Raw genomic sequence first — 15,966 nt, forward strand, 5'->3', positions numbered from 1 at the left:
TATATATGCACAGAGCAGCCCTAATCCCTCCTCTTCACAGGTCCCTCATTCCTGCTCCTGGCCCCTCCCTTCTGTTAAATGACGCCCCCCCCCCCCCCCCCAGAAAGCAGCTTGCTTTGGGGGCACCTGAGCCGAGTCACAGCTCCCTGTATCTATTTAGACACAGAGCTGCCGTTCGGCTCCGCCCCCTCTCTCTCCTGGTTGACTAATTGACTTTGATTGCCAGCAGTGGGACCCAATGGGGCCACTGCTGTGCCTCAGCCAATCAGGAGCGAGCCCTGGATGGCCGAGGGACTCGTGGACATTGCTGTCTAGAGATGAGGCTCAGGTAAGTATTAGGGGCAGGGCCGGATTAAGAGCATCATGGGCCTGGTGCTGAAGATTTTGGTGGGCCTTTTTATGGAAATAAATAAAATAAAAAAACAAACGATTTTTTGCTAAGGAAGTGAGAGTGGGTACCTGTCAAATCTAGGTACCCACTTCCTCAAAAAACGGACATGCCAAATGTGGCATATCAGGGGGTCAGGAGGCCTTAAAGCAGAAGTTCTACTTTTGGGTGGAACTCCACTTTAAACAGAATCTTAGTCACTATATACACTGCACACTCATGCCAACATCATTGTACCCACATAATACTCATTATTATTGTGCCATAAGGGAGAAGATGGGAGAGAGACAGAGAGGGGGAAGGGAGGGGGGTTGGGGAGATGTAAACCCTAATAAAAGGACATTTTAAATCCTGTGTATCAAACAATAATGCAATATAGAAAATATTACTCCACCCAAACCTGAAGTTCTGTATATCTCTGATATTATGTGCAATACTATTCCTACTAATAGTAAAAGGCCGCCAGTCTCTGGGTTTAAAGTGTAACCAAAGAGAGAGCTTTTATTTTATTTATTTTTTTGGATAGAGTAAGGAGGGGTTAGCCTGGGTTCACACTACTGCGATACGGGAGCCACCGCCATTCCTGTGCGGGTTCCCGCATCGCATCTCCCCGCAGGCAGTTCACATTCCGCTCTGCGAACAGCAGCCGGTGTCAAAACAAAGGTAATGACACCCCCAGATTGGTTTGCAGATGGAATTTGGACAGGAATTGAATCACATGGGATCCAATTCCAGTGCAGGGAAAAAAGGTTCCTGCAGCATTTTCTTGGGAATGCAATGGAAGTTTAGCCATACAAAATGTATGGCTGAATTTGCATTGCATAGACATCCCATGTGATCTGCATAGCAATGTGGTGCAAATCGCATGCGATGTCTGTGTTTGCAATAGTCTGAAACAAGGCTCATATCCATCAGCTTTTTTTACAATCTGTGTCCCATTGAGATTTCTCTTCACTTTCTGTCCCATAGCCAAACAGGAAGTGAGAGAAAATCCCTCCAAAGTAAGGGAATCCCTGGTTGTCACCAGAACTTGATTCACCATTGGATGATTTCCCCTCTATTCCTGCTCTGGGGACACCCAAAATATAGGGTTTTCATTTACTTCCACATGTGATGATAACAGTAAACAGGACAAATAGAGTAAAAAAGAAAGGGTAAATCTCCCTAACAGGGCCATAGGCAGTGATGGAAACCTGACAGAGGATCTAATCCCTCTCCACTCTATCAAAAAACTAGAAAAAAAAATTGAATTTAGTTATACTTTACCAATGTCTTAAAATGTTCTGTGAAGTGCTCAGCTTAAGTGTAGAAACTCACTCTGCACTCCACCTTATTTCAATTCCTTTTTTTTAGGTATTGCATGTGTAGAAAATAAGATGAGAGCACATTGAATACCTAAAGAGAGCGACAGAAATAAGGTGGAGTTCAAAGTGAACCATACTATTATCTGCAGGAATTGGCATTTGGGGGGTAAAACATGCAGTGAAGAGGTAAGGATATCACCTCCTCACTGCCGGTCACTTTTCAGTTTAGTGACAGTGCCAGCTGCAAGTGTGTACAAGCCTTTGGGTTCACACTAGTGCAGTTTGGCCGCAATGTTTGTGTATCCGAAGTTTCCTGTGTTTTACCTGCAGTTTTAGCTGCAATCCTATTGATTTCTATAAGGTTGCAAGTTTTTGCTGCTTTTTCTTTTTTCTTAAAGTGTACCAAAGACACAGCATGCAGGAATTTTGCTGCGCTTTCAGAAAATACAGAAAAAACATGCAACCTAATAGGAATCAATAAGACTGTGGCTTTAACGCAGGAAAACTGCAGATACACAAGCAATGGGACAAACCATGGCAAACCAGTGTGAACCCACTTAAACGCACAAAGCAATGAGCACTACCATAGGCTGATGACACAATTCTAAACACTTTGGCTGCAGTTTTAACAGCTAAAGCTGGAGAAAAAGTTAAAAAAGAGGGGGAGGGAGAGAAAAAAGGAGGCAGGGGGAAGAGTCCAGTCACTGAGCTTACATATGGATGGTTCTGGAGGCTTATCACTCACACATCATGTTCATGTTGTATCTGTCGGCTGCTCTGTGTATAAATTCCCACCCACATGGCTCCTTCACTTCACTGTACAGACTGGTGTGTGCGGGCACAGAGGGAGAGGGGCAGGAGAAGGCAGAGCCAATCCAGCCTCTCTCCTCTTCCATTTGTGCAGGGGGAACTGTGCTCTGTGACACTGTAATATTCACACTGAGCCAACCCAGGTGCAGCCAGCCACCCCTACATTTACCCACCGCTTCTCCTGTCCCATAGATGTTTATGGACAGGAGAAATCAGGCTCATGCTGCTGGCTGGATGGGCCTATCTTAAGGGAGGGGACCTGGTGCTTCAGCTCCAATAGCCCCTATGTTAATCCGGCCCTGATTAGGGGGGCTGTGGAGGGACTACTACACACAGAAGGCTTTTTATCTCATTACATAGAATGCATTGGGATAAAAAAAAAAAAAATCTGCCTTTACGTCTCTTCAGTCCTTGCCTCTTGAAATACATTTGGGGTGATTTTGGATCTCCCCTATTGATTATAAATGTGTATTATCTTGTCTATTCCTATAGTTAGCAGCTAGCCTATCAAAGCTCTGATAAGGTAATGGTGAGGGTATAATACAATGCTATAAAATAAACACATTGCTTAAAGAAAAAAAAAAAAATCAAGGATCTAAATTTTATTTAACAAGGAAATAGAAATGCTAACATAAAACACTAAAAGAATATTACAGAGCATATAGCAGGGGTGATACAATACCATAAGTCCTTCCTTTCAGGTTCTGGATGTGGCTGGGCTCCAGAGCAAAGAGCCAACCCCTCTAGCTGGCCACTACTTCTAAAGCTCACCCAGACACCGCCCACACAAACGCCGGCTCATCCAATGAAAATCTATAAGGGGCCGTCCTTCCTAATCAACTTCCTGTATCCCATCTTTCCAGGAAGCATGTTGTAGTCTCCACTAGGGGCACCATTCGTCCATGAACCGCTGTTTTTGACTCGGGTCATCTTTCAGTAACAGCTGGCCTTTAGCCCCGGAGGATTTTCCTGCTTAACGTCCAGGCCACTTTTTTCAACTTGGCACTGTGCGACTTTAACTGACAATTGCGCGGTCATGCAACGCCGTACCCAAACGAAATTTACATACTTTTTTTTCCCCACAAACAGAGCTTTCTTTTGGGGGTATTTGATCTCCTCTGCGCTTTTCATTTTTTGTGATATTAATAAAAAAATAGCGAAAAGTTTGCGAAAAAATTGACATTTTCTTTGACAGTTAAAAAATATCAAATATATTCAATTTTTGTCATATATTTAGGCCAAAATGTATTTAGCCACATGTCTTTGACAAAAAAATTCTCAATGAGCGTATTTTTAACCACTTTAAGGCCGGAAGATTTTATCCCATTCCTGACCAGGCCATATTTTGTGATTCACCACTGAGTTACTTTAATGGACAATTGCGCGGTCGTGCGACGATGTACCCAAACAAAATTGATGTCCTTTTCCCCCCCCCCACAAATAGAGCTTTCTTTTGGTGGTATTTGATCCCCTGTGCGATTTTTAATTTTTGAAAAAAAGGGCAACAATTGTTAAAAAAAAAAAACAATATTTTTCACATTCTGATATATAACATTTCCCCCCCCCAAAAAAAATGTACAAATCAAAATATTTTTTAAAATTTTAAGCCAATTTGTTTTCTGCTACATATTTTTGGTAAAAAAAAAAATAAAATCACAATAAGTGTATTTTGATTGGTTTGCGCAAAAGGTATTGCGTTTACTCACTACGGGAAAGATTTGTCATTTTTATTGTTTATTTTTTTTTTTTTTTTTACTAGTAATGGCGGCGATCTGCAATTTTTTTTTTTTTTAGCGGGACTGCGGGATTACGGCGGACAGATCATTCCCCCTAACTGACATTTTTGACACTTTTGGGGGGACCAGTGACATTACCACAGTAATCAGTGCTAAAAATATGCATTGTTACTGTAATAATGACACTGGCAGGGAAGGGGTTAACACTGTTGGTGATCAAGGGGTTAAATGTGTGCCTCATGATTACTGACGTGTGTGGGGGGGAGGGGGTTGTGTGACTGAGACAGAGATTGCAGGTTCAGCTATGCTGAATCTGGTGATCTGTCCCTGCCTGTCACAGAGGAGATCCGCCCGCTTTGTTTACACAACCGGCGGATTTCCTCACTCTGTCCCCGACGATCGGGGAAGAGCGGCGGTGATCACCACCTCTCCTCCCCTGGCCCGACTCCCGCTGTGTCTGAATACAGCGGGAGCGATCCTCCGGCGGCGCGCGTGCCACCGAGAGGGGGAGGAATCCAGCGACGTAGGTCTACGTCGCTGGACCCAGCCGAGCCGCTCTGCTGCAGTAGCAGCAACGTGAGCGGTCGGCTGGTGGTTAATGTTGGTGTAATTTTTTGTTTATTAAAAATCTTACAAACACAATAAAAACATATTTCTAAAAATTAATAAACAGCTTACATCAGCATAGAAACAGAAAATGTATTTTTTGCCAGGAAAAAAAAAAACATAAAGAAAACTAAATATACCAACCAAGACACATCTTCATATTATTATTAGCATGATTCAACTCAACAAAGCCCTAACCTCCACCTAAACACACCCTCAGCCTAAGAAACCATTACACATTGATCCCATGCATGCAATCTTTTTCCAAAAATCTAGAGGACGTGAAAGGACAAAAAGAAAAGCCGCACACCCACAGACTGACAGACAGCAGCTACGGGGACCTGACTCCTCCATGCCTTTGTCCAGGCTCCTGGCCGCCACCTGTACTTCTCAAGACACCAAATCTTCCCAACCTCACCCAGGATGTTGTGCACCTCCACAGGAAGGACTTTTTTCCGAGTGGAAACCTGACATCGTGCATTCCACATGAAGAAACGGACTACTAAGGTAACTAGAAAAAGTGTCTCAAAATCAAAATCCCGATGAGTCTCAAACGACCCGTATGACCACTGATGTTGGTGTAAATTTTTGTTTATTTATTTTGTATCTATGTAAATATGTTTTTATTATGCTTGTGAGATTTTTAATAAATATATATATATATATATATATATATATATACAAAAAATAGCTTACATCAGCATAGAAACAAAATTGTTACTATCATGACTAAACTCCACAAAGCCCTAACCTCCACCTGAACACCCCCTCAGGCAAATAAACGATTACACATTTATCCCATGCATGCAGCCTTTTTTAAAAAAAAAATCCAATCTTATAAAAATCTAGAGGATGTGAAAGGACAAAAAGAAAAGCCGCACACCCAGAGACTGACAGACAGCAGCTACGGGACCTGACATTCCTCCACGCCTTTGTCCAGGCTCCTGGCCACCACCTGTCCTTCTCAAGACCCTGAATCTTCCCAACCTCACCCAGGATGTTGTGCACCAACAAATCCACAGTAAGGACTTTTTCCCAAGTGGAAACCTGACACCGTGCATTCCACGTGAGGAATTGGACTACTAAGCTAACTAGAAAAAGTGTCTCAAAATCGAAATCCCGATGAGTCTCTAAAGACCCGTATAACCGCTGATGTTGGTGTAACCTCCCCAGGAGGTCTTATCTGATGCTCCTCTAGCCCCATACTTCACAACAGGAGGTCTAGGCGAGAACATCCTGTTGGGATATAAATTCCCATTTATGAAATTTGCTCTGCTGGCATTCCAGGCCAGGTGTAATCGGGTTTCAACCATCCAGAAGCATCCGATATGAAAACAAAACCAACACCTCTCATTGCAGCTATGGGAACTATGGGAGAACTATTATGGAGTGTATATAGGAAGCAGATTATATGTATACTGTGCTGACACATTATACCGCTCTGGGGTCCAATCTGAAGTCCTTTAGTACCTAACATGCAGACCTCAGGCCCCAGGAATCGAAAGATCTGTAAAGTAGTTGTAATGGCAGTGAACTCTAAAAATCAAACCTAACATGTTCTCAGTCTCCTGCCATCCCCTGCGGCCTGTCTCAGGTCTCTGACCATCTCCCGCGGCACGTCCCTGGTCTCTTAACATCTACTCTAGTATTGCATACGAGGAATGTTATATAAAGCCCCCCCATATCCAGTAATCTACACATCGCTGCTTTACAAAGAACACAGAAAGATTCACATCAGTCCCTGAAAGATCTTACAGTCTAATGTCTCCACCATATACACCAGGGCAGGGGTGTCAAACTCAATCAGCATTATGGTTGCCCTCAAAGGTTAAGTTGCATCTGTAAGACTTGTAGCACCCTCCTCCTAGGTAAGTGCTAGTGAGAGAGTATACTTTTGAGCTCTGTCTGCTTACCAGAGAAGCTGCAGGTAAATCTATATTTCTCTCTGCCTACCAGAGGGCAGAACTTGTTAGTGAGGTCTGCTCATTGTGCTCAGTATGCGATTCATTCAGTCTGAAGAATGTTTCGAACTGGTCCAATAGGAAGGCATGTTGGACAGTGGAAGGAAACCTGACAAATGGGTGCATAGGCTTTTGATACAGTCCTGGTGATTGGCAGAGAGCAGGTCGCTTCCATGGCACATTCTGGGATACTATATAAAAGCCAGGAGCACATGTGCTGCAGGGTCTTAGGCTGGAGAGCGGAGTCCTGGAGGGAGGGGGCAGCTGCCTCCTCCTCTGTAGAGGTGTCATATGGTCGCAGGAGGTCGTCCTGAGGACCAGAGGAGCTGAACCCTGTGGTTCAGGAAAGCTGACTGAGAGGGGAGACCCTGGGACTGCAGTATCGTGAGTACAGGCACTCGTGTCAAGGGGCCTGACCTGAGGGGGGCCACCCCTGCTCATAGGATAGTCAGCGAATGGGATAGTCAGAGAGTGTCCTGAAGATAATTGTTCACCGAGTCGTCTTAGGAAAAAGACTCAAATCCAAATTCATCTAAAGTGCCTTCTCCTCAGTCCCGGCGGCGGCTTCTCCTCAGTCTCGGCAGCGGCTTCTTCTCAGTCCCGCCAGCGGCTTCTTGTCAGTCCCGGTGGCGGCTTCTCCTCAGTCCCGGTAGCGGCTCCTTCTCCTAGTCCCCCGGCGCGAGTCCTCACGTTCCCGCCTCCTCCTCAGCCAATGGAATGGGGTTTGCCTTGCGGCCAATCAGGAATCAGGTATTAGACCCGCTCCCTGATTGGCCAGGAGGAGGATCCGTGTGACAATAGCGAATTTTCATTCGCTATTGTCACACAATGGGTGGTCTCGGGGCGCATTGCTCTGCGCCCCAGGTCCACCCTTTGCTGCAGCCTATTAAAGCCTCTGGCTTTAATCAGGTGATGCAAAAAAAAGAAAAAAGCCCCATTGAACTCCCCTGCACCCCCAACACACCGGCCGCCACTGCTGGCTGTATTAGAAGATTGGAGTCCTCAACATTGTCTATAGTTGAATTGGAGTATCCCAGTGTTTCCTTCTCCTATCCCCATTTTACAATAAACCACAAAACAACCAAATACCCCTGGACTGATTATTGGAGTGAGCCAAGTGTAGGAATTAGGGACTTGTATCTGTCGTGACTGTGTGCTGGTAACTCAGGGGGATCCGTAAAATGAATAACTGGCAGTCCATGCGGGGGCAGTGCTACAGACTATCAATGTATCTATTCTTTATCTATCATAGTAAAAAATTGCCCCTGCAATCAATTATTTCGGGTTTTAGTAATAACTTAAAGGAGTTGTAAAGGCAGAAGGTGCATTCTATGCATTAACCACTTCAGCACCAGAAGGTTTTACCCCCTTAACCATTTAAGACTGGAAGGATTTGCCCCCTTAATGACCAGGCCCTATTTTGCGATTCGGCACTGCGTTATTTTAATGGACAATTGTGCGGTCGTGCGACGCTGTACCCAAATACAATTGATGTTCCTTTTTTCCCCACAAATAGAGCTTTCTTTTGATGGTATTTGATCACCTGTGCGATTTTTAATTTTTGCACTATAAACAAAAAAAGAGCGACAATTCTGAAAAGAAAACAATATTTTTTACATTCTACTTTGTAACATTCTCAAAAATAAAAATACATTTTTTTTTAACATTTTAGGCCCATTTGTTTTCTGCTACATATTTTTGGTAAAAAAAAATCGCAATAAGCATATTTTGATTGGTTTGCGCAAAAGTTATCACGTCTACTAACTACGGGAAAGATTATATAATTTTTATTGTTTTTTTTTTTACTAGTAATGGCGGCGATCTGTGATTTTTAGCGGGACTGTGACATTGCGGCAGACAGATCGGACCTCTAACTGACATTTTTGACACTTTTAGGGGTACCAGTGATATTACTACAGTAATCAGTGCTAAAAATATGCACTGTTACTGTAATAATGACACTGGCAGGGAAGGGGTTAACACTGTGGGTGAGCAAGGGGTTAAATGTGAGCCTAGGGGAGGGATTCTAACTGTATGGGGCGTGGCTTGTGAAATGACCATAGAGACATGTGATCCTATATAGAAGGATCACATGAGCTCTATGATCATTCCGGGGAGAAGAACGGTTAGCTGTGTTTACAACAGCCGACCATTCTTCTCTCTTAGCGGGGAGCGATTGCGGGTGTCAGACGGCAATTGGAGCCACCTGCCCGCTGCATCGGCTTCCCCGCCGGCGGCGCATGCTCAGCCTCTATCCTCCTGAGTGCGGTGCGCGGACGTTAGGCGGTTAATGACCAGGCCATTTTCTTGTGATTCGGCACTGCGTTACTTTAACTTACAATTGCACGGTCGTGCGACGCTGTACCCAAATGAAATTGATGTCCTTTTTCCCCACAAATAGAGCTTTCTTTTGGTGGTATGTGATCACCTCTGCGCTATAGACAACAAAAGAGTGTTAAATTCAGAAAAGAAAAAAAAAAAAAAATTTTTTTACTTTCTGCTATATAACATTCCCAATAAAAAAAAAAATTTAATTTTAGGCCAATTTGTATTCTGCTACATATATTTGGTAAAACAAATCCAAATAAGCGTATATTGATTGGTTTGCGCAAAAAGTATCACGTCTACAAACTAGGGGAAAGATTTAGGTCATTTTTATTTATTTTTTACTAGTAATGGCAGCGATCTGAGATTTTTAGCGGGACTGCGACATTGTGGCACAGATCAGACCCCTAACTGACATCTTTGACACTTTTGAAGGGACCAGTGACATTACTACAGCAATCAATGCTAGAAATCTGCAACTGTCACTGTAGTAATGACACTGTAGGGGTTAACACCAGGGGCGATCAAAGGGTTAAATGTGTGCCTAGGGGCTGCTTTCTAACTGTGTGGGGGTTGTAATCACTGGATGAACACAGGGACCTGTAATCCTAAATAGGAGGAACACAGGATCCCTGTGTTTATCACTGACAGAACAGCGGTCTGCCTTGTTTACATAGCCGGACCCGCTGATTGGCTCCCCTTCTGCCCAATTGGCACGTGTGCGCACACCCCCCCCCCTCCACTATCTGTTACACAAAGTAACGTACAGGTACGTTGTTTCGTGTAACAGCCGACCTGCCGCAGTAAAACTACGGCGGCTGGTCGGCAAGTGGTTAAGATAAAAGAACCTTCTGTGTACAGCGCTCCCCTAATACTTACCTGAGGTCCATGTCTATCCAGTGATGTCCACGAGTCCCTCGGCCATCCGGGACTCTCCCTTCTGATTGGCTGAGGGACAGCCACGGCGCCATTGGCTCCCGAGGCTGTCAATCAAAGTCAGTCAGCCAATCAGGAGAGAGAGGGGGGCCGAACCACAGCTCCGTGTCTAAAAGGACACAGGGAGCTGCAGCTCGGAACGGGTGCCCCAATAGTAAGCTGCTTGGCGTGGGGGCACTCGACAGGAAGGAGGGGGTAAGAGCAGGGAAGAGGGACCCGAGAAGAGGAGGATCCGGGCTTCTCTTTAAAAAAAAAAAAAAAAGAAAGGGACTTTACAATCACTTTTAGCTGTAAAGGGCAGGTGCAGACTGGCACGGAGCCCACTCACACTCCTGTAGCATAGTTACATAGTTGGTAAGGTTGAAAAAAGACTCCCGTTCAACCTATAGTGTGAGTGTGCTTCTGTTTATGTCAATAGTACATTGTATACCCCTGTATGTTGTGGTAGTTAAGGTGCCCATCTAATAGTTTTTTGAAACTATCGATGCTCCCTGCTGATACCACTGCTTGTGGAAGAGAATTCCACATCCTTACTGCTCTGACAGTAAAGAACCCTTTACAAAGTTTAAGGTTTAACTGCTTCTAATTTCAGCGAATGGCCGCTTGCCTTTTTAAATTCCCTTTCTCTGAAAAGTTTATTTCCTATGCTATGATCATTCACCAGTACAGTATTTGTACATTGATATCATATTCCCCCTCAATCGTCTCTTCTCCAGAGAGAATAAGTTCAATGCTTGTAGTCTTTCCTCATAGCTGAGATCCTCCAGTCCCTTGATTTGCTTTGTTGCTCTTCTCTGGACTCTCTCCAGTTCCAGCACATCCTTCCTGAGGACCGGTGCCCAGAACTGGACAGCATACTCCAGATGTGGCCGGACCAGAGTTTTGTAGAGCGGGAGAATAATCTCTTTATTTCTGGAGTGAATCCCCTTTTTTATACATCCCAGTATTCTGTTGGCTTTGCTTGCAGTGGCTTGGCATTGCATGCAGATCCTGAGCCTGTCATCTTCTAGGACCCCCAGGTCCTTTTCAATCCTAGATTCCCCTTAGAGGTTCTCCCCCTAGTGAGTAACTTGCGTTTGTATCTTTAGCACCCAAGTGCATTACTTTAGCAGATGATGTAAGTCTGAAAAAAGAGGATAGCACACCACTGGTATCTTCTACAAGAATTTTTTTTGGAGACTGCTCAGACAGGACATGGTTCTGCCATGGTGTTCTGTCTGAGCAATCTCCAATAAAGTTTCTTGTGTGGATGATACAAGTGCTGTACGACCTTCTTTTTCAACTGGCATATAATTGCATTGCTCTCATAATAATTATAAACAGATGTCCAGAGCACCCAGCCCCCACCATAAGAGGTCAAGAGTCCCCCACCCTCCCTTACATCACAGTTACTATGCGCTGCTGCTGGGAAGAAGCTCGGAAGAAATAAATGCAGGGTCTGGAGGAGGAGCAGAGGAAGGCTAGAGTCTGCTGAGACCAGGGGTGGCAAAAATGAGTGGGGTGCTGCACCTCCACAGAGAGATGCAAGATCTGTAGAAGGAGTTCTGTCATCCTCTCTGCTGCCAACTGCTGAGTGGGGCAAAGACGAGCCTCTTCTTGGCTGCATGGAGAAGTGCAGGATCTGGTGGAGGATTTCTGTTTTCCTCTCTGCTGCAACAAGGTAGGGGTTGAGACGAGGGGGCAGGGGGGGGGGGTGCCACAGCTGTAGGAGAGGTGTAAGCCTGGAGGGACGTGAAATTAACCATAATAACAGATGTTCACCTATGCCTGCACTATGGATTTTGATGCCTTGTTTGAAGAGCTAACAGTCGCCAACACTAGGGGCCCATTTACAAAAAGGATTTAAATCAATTTTGGCTATCAAGGAATATATTTAATCAATGGCTTTTTTTTATGTCTGCCACAGTGCTTTCCCTGCTAGCCATCTTTGTGACGCAACCAGAGGTGTTCTATGAAAGCAGTTGGCCTGTGTGCAAGATCATAATTTGGACCCTGATACCAGGGAAAGCAATGCGGCGTGCACAGTGAGTCATGGTAAAAATTGTGTGTGGTTTTCAGGGGCTGTAGGTAGCACCTGCTGCTTAGGCTGGCCATACATTATACCATTTTCTTCTATAGTTTTTCTTTAGCTTTACCAAAACCATAAAATATGAGGTCAAACCTAAACACTTTCAATTCATATGAAATCAGGCCGGCCCCTACACTCCATAGTTGAAGGCAGATCTAAAGGAAATTGAATAAGAAAATTGTATAATGTTTGGCCAGCCTTACATAGTAAAGTAAAGGTGCCCAATGGTCGAGGGATTAAATCAGGGCTTTTTTTGCAGCAGGAACGCGGGGGAACACAGTTCCGGCACCTCCAATGGGTATTGGAGGGTGTATTGTTGTTGGCTGCTGGGAGATCTATTGTTGCCGGAGGGGGATTTATTTTTGCATGGCAATCTATTGTTGCTGGTGGAGGATCTTTTAAAACTGAGGGTTAATTGTTGCTAGAAGGAATCTTCTGTTTAGGGAGACGGGTCTACTGTTGCTGGCTGCTAGAGAGTCTATTGATGCTGGCTGCTGGGAGATCTTTTGCTGCTGCTGGGGGTCTATTGCTGCTGGGGGGGGTCTATTGCTGCTGGCTGTGGGGGGATCTATTCTATTGCTTTTCTTATTATCACAACCTAATTCCATCCATTCCAATACAAAATTATACTTGGCTCTATATTCTCTAAAAGAGGCTGTACTGGAAGCTGGGTAGGGGGTGGAACCAAGGTTCAGTGCTCGGAGGTTGGAAGGGGTGGAACCAAGGGTTAGTGCTAAGAGGTGGGTAGGGGGCGGAGACACAAAGTAACTTAGAAGGGTGAGTTCCTGCACATATTCTCTGAGAAAAAAAGCCCTGGATTAAATGCCTTGTGTGGCCATTCGGCACCCAGTTACTGTAATTCCTGCCTAACAGGGTGCTATAATCTCCTATGATATAAACTAAGAGGGGATTGGGGGGGGGGAGGGGAGAAAGGATTAGGAAGGAGAGAAAGAGATGGAAAAGGGGAAGAATGGAAGAAGAGGGGGGGGGGTGAGTGAGAGAAGGGGGTGAGCAAGAAAGAGGGGGTGTGAGAGAGAGGGGGTGGGGGGGGGGGTGAGAGAAAGAAGGGGGAGGGAGAGAGAGAGGGTGAAAGGGGTGAGAGAAAGAGGGGTTGTGAGAGAGTGGGTGAGGGGGGTTTCAGAGAAAGAAGGGGGTGTGAGAGAGAGGAGGGGGGAGTGAGAGAAAGAGGGGGTGTGAGAGAGGGGGGTATGTTAGAGAGGGGGGTGAGTGAGAGAGAAAGAGGGGGTGTGAGAGAGAGGGTGAGGGGGGAGTGAGAAAAGGGGGTGAGAGAAAGAGGGGGGTGTGAGAGAGAGAGAGAAGGGGGTATGTTAGAGAGGAGTGGTGAGTGAGAGATGGGAGTGAGAGAGAAAGAGGGGGTGAGAGAGAGAGGGGGTAAGTTAGAGGGGGGGGGGTGCATGAGAGAGGAGGGTGAGAGAAAGAGGGGGGTAAGTTAGTGAGGGGGGTGAGTGAGAGAGGGCGGTAAGTTAGAGAGGGGGTGAGAGCAAGAAGGGGGTGAGAGAGAGAGAGGGGCTCCCCTATACTTTCATACTACACCAGGATACTCCCCCCCACCCCCCAAAAATGTTATACTGTGATCTGTATAATTTTATCAGCAGGGTTCCCTGATCACCACATCAGCCATGGTGAAGAGTCGGTGTCCAGTCATGTCTGGACTCTCACCTTCCCGCAGCCCGCCGGCTCCATCACCAGCTATGTGTAGAGAGGCACAATCAAACCCCGGGACTCCGACCAGTTCTGCCATCATAAATGAGCTACTCCTGGGATCAGAGGCTGCCGCCACCTTCTGCTTCGCTCACCTTACTGTCACTGAATGGTCAGTCCTCTGGCGGATGTCACCCAGGTGCGGTCCGCACCCCCATAGCGACACCACTTTATGACATACCTCTCCAATCCATTTCAACTGTCTTTTTGGTATACTGTTGCTTTATTTAACAAAGCATTTTCTTGGATGAAACAAAAAACTTCCTATTTTTATTGTTTATTTTACACCCAGTTATATATATATATGCTTTTCTATGCAATGCAGGGAGATCACGGCTGGTGGGAGGGGCCAGCAGGTTGCGGTACATAGGTTCCTGAAAACATCACAGCACCCTGCCTCAGTTCTCCTCTCAAGTGCCCTCAGTCATGATGCAAGCAGCAGGCTAGCTTTTGGGAGGAGTTATGCAAATGACAAAATGCCTTGACGGGTGGTTGTTCATCTGGAGGACGAGGAGGTGTTCCCAGGCAGGCTGTATTTGCATGCATATTGCCCACATGTGATTCGGAACCTCCATGACTGGAGGAACTACACCACGCCCACTTCACTACACCACCCCCCACAAGATGGGCTGACTATCACTGTGTTACGGCAATGAATGCTGATGGGGGACATTGAAGCAGCCACTGCACTATGACACCCACGGGGCTCCCGGACACCCGCCTAGGGCTCCCTGCTTGGGGTGATCAGCTTGGGGGTGGAGGGGAGGGTGATGACAATTTAGATGAATGTGAAGCACGGGGGGAGGGGAGATGGCCAGCAGGGCTCCTCCATCCTCCAGTGTTCTCCCCCCACCCGGTACATACCGATTAGCGGGGCCAATGTTCTATCAAAATACCACTACCTACCACTGCAACCGGAAGTGACATTCGGACGAGAACAACTTACTGCGCATGCGTTCCTACATGGCCACTATGCGTTCCAATAGGTTTCCCAATGTGACAGAACACGAAGCAGCGGCGGGCATCTTCTTACACTCACGCAAGTCTTAAATTTTACATTTATTTTAGCAGTAAACTCACTTTATATACTGAATAACAGTATTACATTTATATGATTATTGTAATATAGTAAATATAGGGAGAAACCTGCAGGTAGAAGGTGGCGACGGCCATCTTGGTACACCCCGCACTGCTCAGCGACAAACTGACTATATAGTGAAATAGACTATTTCACTCGGTCGCTGTGAAACAGTCAACTTCAGTCTTTTCAATTGGTGTAAGAAGATGTCCGCCGCTGCTTCGTGTTCTGTCACATTAGGAAACCTATTGGAACGCATAGCAGCCATGTTGGAAAGCATGGCGAATGCGCAGTAATTTGTTCTCGTCTGAACGTCACTTCCGGTTGCACAATCTGATAGGCAGTGGTATTCTGATAGAGAATCCTTCTTCCCCTTCACTAGCCGGACTGTCAGTACAACAAGTCGCTGGCTGCTGTCAGCTTTCCTTATTGCCACCACCAATGCACCAGTGAGAGTTTGCCTGGCCTGTCCACCCACCAATGAGAGTTCGTCTGGCCTGTCCATTCACCAATGAAAGTTTGTCTAGCCTGTCCATCCACCAATGAGAGTTCGTCTAGCCTGTCCATCCACCAATGAGAGTTCGTCTGGCCTGTCCATCCACCAATGAGAGTTCGTCTAACCTGTCCATCCACCAATGAAAGTTCGTCTGGCCTGTCCATCCACCAATGGGAGTTCGTCTAGCCTGTCCATCCACCAATGAAAGTTCGTCTGCCTGTCCATCCACCAATGAGAGTTCGTCTAGCCTGTCCATCCACCAATGAGAGTTCGTCTAGCCCGTCCACCCACCAATGAGAGTTCGTCTAGCCTGTCCACCCACCAATGAGGGTTTGTCTTGCCTGTCCATCCACCAATGAGAGTTTGTCTAACCTGTCCATCCACTAATGAGAGTTTGTCTAGCCTGTCCATCCACCAATGGGAGTTTGACTAGCCTGTCCATCCACCAATGAGAGTTCGTCTGGCCTGTACATCCACCAATGAGAGTTCGTCTGGCCTGTCCATCCACCAATGGGAGTTCGTCTTGTTTATCCATC

The 15,966-nt window shown here is 45.9% G+C and overlaps 1 protein-coding gene across 1 annotated transcript in view; it reads right to left on the reverse strand.

The window, feature by feature from the left end:
• Window positions 1-15,966, reverse strand: part of LOC309547921 (uncharacterized protein) — a gene marked incomplete at its 3' end in the record, with an annotated part of 293,350 nt that overhangs the window by 86,069 nt on the left and 191,315 nt on the right. The window lies entirely within an intron of this gene.

Source organism: Pelophylax lessonae, assembly GCF_965119305.1.
Source record: "Pelophylax lessonae genome assembly, chromosome: 2".
Lineage (NCBI taxonomy): Eukaryota > Metazoa > Chordata > Amphibia > Anura > Ranidae > Pelophylax > Pelophylax lessonae.